Source organism: Helianthus annuus, chromosome 16 (assembly GCF_002127325.2).
Source record: "Helianthus annuus cultivar XRQ/B chromosome 16, HanXRQr2.0-SUNRISE, whole genome shotgun sequence".
NCBI lineage: Eukaryota > Viridiplantae > Streptophyta > Magnoliopsida > Asterales > Asteraceae > Helianthus > Helianthus annuus.
The window spans coordinates 84801076-84808153 of record NC_035448.2 but is presented as its reverse complement, the minus strand read 5'-3'; positions in this window follow the sequence as shown (position 1 = coordinate 84808153).

Sequence of the window (7078 nt, the reverse complement as noted above, 5' to 3'; positions counted from 1 at the left end):
CGAACGACGTGTTAAAGAAGCATAAGCTACCTAAACGGGACGTAACGGGTCAAAAGCACTTAGGATAAGTTTCGTTTTAGTATGTAGGCTTTGTTAAACCATATTACATGAGTTCTTACACTCATTTGGTTTAGGAACCCTCATACTACCCGATCCTCCGAATAGGTCCGTTTATTTACGTTGTTACCTATATTAGGTACCGTTTGAATCCGTGATCTTCTAGCTTTGCTTAGTGGATATCTAAAGTCTATTGAGCAATCTCAAGTGAGTACATAGACCCTTCTTTTACTGTTTTTCAAACATTTTGGGGTGAAACACATGTGCCTAATTGTTACTTCCGTGCTTTCTATGTTTTCACATCGTATGCTTGCTATGTTCATTAGTACAATTATAGTACATGATTTCATTATGTTTTGCTATGTATGTTTACTTAGCATGCTAGCACATTGATTTACATTACTTCTTCTTTTGCTATGTGTGTTTACTTGGCATGCTAGCGCATTGATTTACATTACTTTTTATACTTTGTATGTTTACTTGGCGTACATAGTACATTGTTTTACATTACTTTTCTGCTATGTATGTTTACTGAGCATGCTAGCACATTGATTTACATGACTTTTCTGATTTGTATGTTAACTTAGCATACTTAGTACATTTTTTTCTCATAACATGTTTACATTTGGTATGACATTTGGTTTGTACAACGGGACTAAAATACGTACATTAACATTAGCTACGCCGCTCGGTAGTAAGTAGTGGTACCATAGGACTTGACAAATCCCATTCCTGACATCCTAGGTTTGTTTGGATGTGAGGAATGACTGAATCCGAAAACATTCTTTTGATAACCTTTACTTTGGGGTTATCCTTCTGTCTCAAGGCTTGAATGTATGTGTTTAACTTACCGTATAAGTGTTTGTATCAGTAAAACATGCATTTATTTTGCAAAGCACAACTTTTTGATATATTCAAAATACTTTGTTTTGTACATTTTTACATTTGGGTTAAGTGATCACATTTTGCTTATCATACATAACATTTGTTACACATTACATGACTACATTTTGACTTTTAACATTTGACATGGTTTATACAAGAACATTTGACAATTGGTTTAAACATGAACTTTATACATTGGTGGTTTGTTTAAGTGATTTAAGTAACGATGCATGTGTAATATAATACAAGCATGGTGGATAAGCCGCTGGTACTTCCTATATATAAGTGCTTGTAGGATATTACATATTGTAGCGTTATTTAAATCATTTCAGTTTAGACATATTACATTTACAACATATTTCCACTTAAACATTGTTTTACAAATAACTTGATTTATACAAACTCATTTTACTTGGTTATTCATTTAACCATACATTATTCTTTTACATATACTTATCATCTGATTTTATTATCGCTTTTCAAATAATTTATACAAGAAAACACTTAACAAAATTCATGACTAATTTTTATTAAACATTTTCTTTAAACCCAAGTCATGAATCCTATTTTCATAAAACCTATGTATCTCACAGGCATTTTTATGTTGACGTACCTATTTTCACATGTGTTTTCAGGAGCTGTTGCGTAGGATGTTCATGACACACTAGGGCGGACCTGTGCCTTAGAGACTTAAAATGAAGCTAGAACTAGTTTAATTTCATTATGTACTCTTTGTTTCAGTTGTTCTAAGACAATCTAACACTTATGTTTGATAAATAAAATATAACTTTGAATGCCATGGTTGTTGTATGATCGAGTTGTCAACCGAACGAGTCATTCAGAAGAGGTCTCAGACTATATCAGAGGCGGAATTCATTGAAATAGTCTTCGTTTAGCTTGTATAACACCAGAATCACTATTAACTGTCTATTTTATTGAAAACACACGGTTTACAACTCAGTAGACACTTCGGCTGCACTTCGGCTCACCGGAACTAATTTCGTGAGTAATGACTCGACCTAGCACCTATTTATAGACAAGTAATTCCACTTAAACAGACTCAAGCGGAATCATGTTTCACACGGAATTAACGATTCACATGAAATTACATTGTACAAGCGGAATTAGGTCTTGATAATTCCGTGCGGAATTACCCTTGGTAATTCCGTGCGGAATTAGCTCTAACCCTAATTTCGCTTATTTTCTCGTACAACGTGCCATGGTCTATCAGTTCTACACTAAGACTCGAACGAAGATGAAGTCGACAGACAACTGCACCAACAGACTTCCCCTTGAATGTTGACGGAATCTTCAGTGAGAGTCTTCAACATGACGACTCTTCAATCTTGATCGGTCTCTTTTTTTTTCAACATGTACCAGGATCTTCTCTTTGGCTCTAACCTCGTCAGACTCCCCCTCTCATCAATCTGGGATCGCTGTCTGGAATTAGCTATCACCTTGAGATCAAACCCTGGCTTTAACTCTGTTCAGCTCATCAACTGCACAAGTTCTCACCAAACTATAAGTTTTTACTTAAATCAATAAGAAAAACTTACTGGTATAAACCATTCAATCATAATAGTTACATCAAGTTCAAACTAATGACCTTGATTAACTAATCTTAACTTCTTTCTTAAAACAAAATTTTTCAATTCAGCACACACACTTTCAAACCAGTTCATCTTGTTTAGCACTTGGAATTTTGAAAATCAGCTCTTCGACATCAGTTGTCGAAAATCTTTTTGAATTTTTCAAAATATGTAAACTAAACAGAAATTTAAATGCAGAAATGAAATATGTACAAACATTATTTTTGTGAGTTTGTGTTTAGGAATCATATCAGCTGTTGACAAGTTACACGTACCATTAAGCTTTGATTTCATATTCAGAATTAAACAATTCGCTTAGATTGCCGATATACTGATCCTCTTAAATCTTCACACAATTTTCAATTTGTTCAGGATGTGTATTTAATGTTTTTAAGATATTAACTTATACGTGTGTACCATCTCAGAATATACTCCCGTATCCAGACAACTATATTCAGTCTTACAGGTGAGTGCACACTAATGATATCTGTTAAGGGATAGATGCGAAACCGTGAGAGCTCAGGTCAGAATTCCGTTCAGCAGAGAGATGACGACTTGACTTTAGGTGGGTCCCCTATAGGAAATCTTTTATTCACAACAACACATGATTAACATTTTTCAATGTGTCATCATTTTTGTACTGAGGGCTGGCTTTAAAGATTAAAGCAAATGCAAAGCATTATACGAGGACTAGGCTATTGCTCCCGCAAAATCAGAAGTCTTGGTATAATACCCCAGATATCATCACGTACAAAGACCTAGTATGTTAGAAATAGTGTCTTTCAAACAGGATTTCAGGGGTTACCTATATATCCGAGAGATGTTCCCCACGAAATAAGCAAGTTTATGATTTATGTTTATATCCCAAACAAATTTACTAAGTGTGTAAAAACCTATCAGCACATCATCAGCGAGACTGCTTAACTCTTTAAAACTTTACATTTCTTTAGCATACCGTAACTGTTTAGCTGATGTACTATCATTTTCCCATTTTCACAACAAAACTCATTTTGAATTTTTTAATGTTTTTGGCTTTTTCAAATTTTCTAATTTTTTTAAAAATTTTACTCCCCCTAAAATCAAAATATATTTCAATTTTGATTTTCTGAGAAAATTTGAAAACAGTACTAATAAAGTGACAAACTGATATCAAATTGCTTCAAATCTCCATCCACTTGGCATAAACAATCAGAACTCCCCCTTACAACAAACTATTTTCCCATTATGATTTCAAAACACTTAAGTTTGTTTTAATCAAAATGGTTTTTCCTGAAAAATTAGTTTTGTTGTTACCATTTGTAGGTTGGGGATAACTTCATCACTTTGTTTTCTTCAACCATATATAAAGATTTAGCACTTCCCAATTTTCATAACACAATCACTTGTATGAAAGAAAAATCAAGTACAACTTAATGTCCCTGATTAATCTTTTGAAATTCGAAATATCACCGAAATGAATTTCTCAAGAAAGATGCCAATTCATACTCCACACTTACCAACCTGGGAGTTCCGGCAAGTCAGGTTTTTCATTTAAACAATTTCACCCAAGCCTGACGGTTCTTGGGTGCTTTTGAAATTCCTTTTGACAATGATGGAAAATTTTCGTCATTCATTGTCAAACCGGAATCATCACTTTTTACCTCAACCACTGGCTCTTCTGATTTTACCGAACCAGATTCATTGCTTGAACGTTGCTCCTTTGACTTTGTCGAGTCAAAATCATTGCCAACAACTGGCTTCTTTGTTTCCGAGGAAACAAATCATCACCAGGAAGTGAACATTTCACTTTCTTTGTTTTGTTAATCTTTTGATTAACCACTTTCTCTTTCTTTCCTTTCTCTTCTGTCCTCATATTTGTATCTGATGAATCTGTATTGCTAGATTTGTCTTTCTTTGAAGAGCAAGACAATTTATCAGAACTGCTGTCTGATTTTCTTGATGTATCCGAGGACAAAATCCTTTCAAGATACTCTCGTGCTTTCTTCCTCTTCTTCCTCTGTCTGTCTTTCTGCCCTTGTGAAAGCTTCACTTTCTGTTCTGGAACTTGCTGTTCCTTGAGCTTTTCTTTGACTTTGACTGGTTTCTTTGTCATTTTCTGAGATTCATCCCTCGATCTTTCATTTGATCTCATTGGGTAGTCTCTTGCAATCTGGCCTTTGATTTGGCATTCAAAGCATCTTCTCGTCTCAAACCTCCAACTTTGGCAGTTATGTGACAACTCGAACTTTAGACTTGATTTGTGTAACGATATGTGTTTATGTGAACCTTATTTGATTAAATGAATGTTACGGTTAAATGTTTAAATGTTGCGCTATTGGATCACACAACACTACACCCGATCCATAAATCAATTGGGCTTTACTATTGTTTGCAAACCCACTCGGTCCATGTAAGGGACTCGAGATCACAAGCCGGCCCAAGTGAGGTCTCGGCCCACCCTCACCTCACACGTATATGTTCATACACACATCTTAGGGTTTTAGTTTTACAATCTTTGCAACACACACACAAACTCTCTCTCCCTCTCGTTGCTTGGAACCCGACGGCACAAGAATTCTATTCGGATCGCTCTTGTTTCTTCTCCAATCCGGTTAGTGATTATGTATTGATTGATTGTGTGTTATGATTTGTATGTTGATGATTGCTTGATACCGAAACTTGTTGTGTATGATATTATTAGATTGGGTCGATGATAGATAATGTTCATGTAATTGGCTTGCTCATGAAATCAGATATATGTGTTTTATATGTTGTTAATCGGCTCATGTGTATAGTCAAGGGTCACAAGAAATCGGATGGTATGATATAAGTTAAATGGTAATCGGAATGCTTGTAATCAGTCGATGTGCTAGACGATTCGGATTAAATGTTATGATATATGTTCATGCGAATTGTTAAGAATTGTTCATATGATTGTTAGGGTTCATGAGAGTTCTTGATAAAATACCTTGTTTGATCGATATCATGCTAAACGAATTGTTAGAAATCTGTTGATTGAGTTGAGTATAATTGGAAACTATTATGTGATTGTAACCGATCTGCATGAAATCAGGAAAACCAGTTACACACACACGACACATGGTTGCGACTCAGATTGCGAGTCGAAACCTCGTGGTCACGACTCGAAACCACAACAGCACAAGCCGAGACCATGGTTGCGAGTCCCGTTGCGACTCGTAACCGGACCATGACGAACCGAGATCTCCATTGCGACTCGTAATCTCCGGTTGCGACTCGAGATCTCCGTTGCGACTCGAGACCATCATTTACACGCACACTGTTTTGGGCCTACGCTGTCACGGGCCCAACCTTATGACTGTTATGTTATTGGACTTGTTTGCATAGATGCTAATTGGACTGCTTATGTTAATTGGGCCGACTACTTGGACTCGTTACTTGATATGAACTGCTGTTACGGTTATGTGATTTGCCATGATCATACTTGATACCATACGTGATACAAACGTGCTACATACGAACCTAACTTGCATAGTAACCATGATAGGACGTGGTTGATTCCTTACTTGTATACTTGAGCATTATACTGTCTGCCGAGCAAACCCAGGTGAGTTCACACTCCTACTAAGGCATGGGATTCCCGGGTCGTGGGAATGGGATAAAGGTTACAATTGACTAAGAACGTACATATGCTTTCCTAGACTATCACCTACCATGATCCTCGGATGTCAGGACGGTTCCGTAGGTTAGGATAACACCTACGTGGTCATATGCCAATTACTGCCTCGGATGTCAGGCACGCACGTAAAACCTACGTGTACGCATTACTTACTTCTATCCTCGGTACAAAGGATACGTACGTGAAACCCACGTACACCCCCGCGTCTCCTATCCTCGGTTGTGAAGGATACGTACGTAAAACCTACGTACACCACATACGCGCTACTGTTCTCGGAAGAAGAACAGGGATGATACGAATAGTTGATACGAATAGTCTAGTGGTCATATAACATGGGAAGCCCCCACCTGTATAACTTACTATCGGCCCAGTAGAGCCACCCGTTACTTACTGTTACGCATTTAATTACTGTGAACTCGCTCAACTAGTTTGTTGATCATTCTGTTACATGCCTTGCAGATCGTTAGGTACATGGAGTTTGCACAAGGAGGAGCCGGTCGTTGTGGACAAGGATCGTATTACTTCGTTAGACACTTATGACATTTCAGTATATTTAACTTGGGTTACAACAATGCTTCCGCTACTTAAACAATGCTTGGTTTTGAAACATCGATCATGTTTTGATGAACTACTTTAATGACTTTTATTATTATTAAATGCTATGTTTGATATGATCGATGGTTTGATCCTGGTCATGTCACGCTCCCAAGCGGTGGTACTCCGCGTGTGGATTTTGGGGGTGTGACAGATTATGTGACACCCCAGGAAAACCAGTGAACGCTATAACTTACCTAGCTTCCTCAGCGAGTGCATACCAAATTTCGGGACGAAATTTCCAATTAGTTGGGGATAATGTGACAACTCGAACTTTAGACTTGATTTGTGTAACGATATGTGTTTATGTGAACCT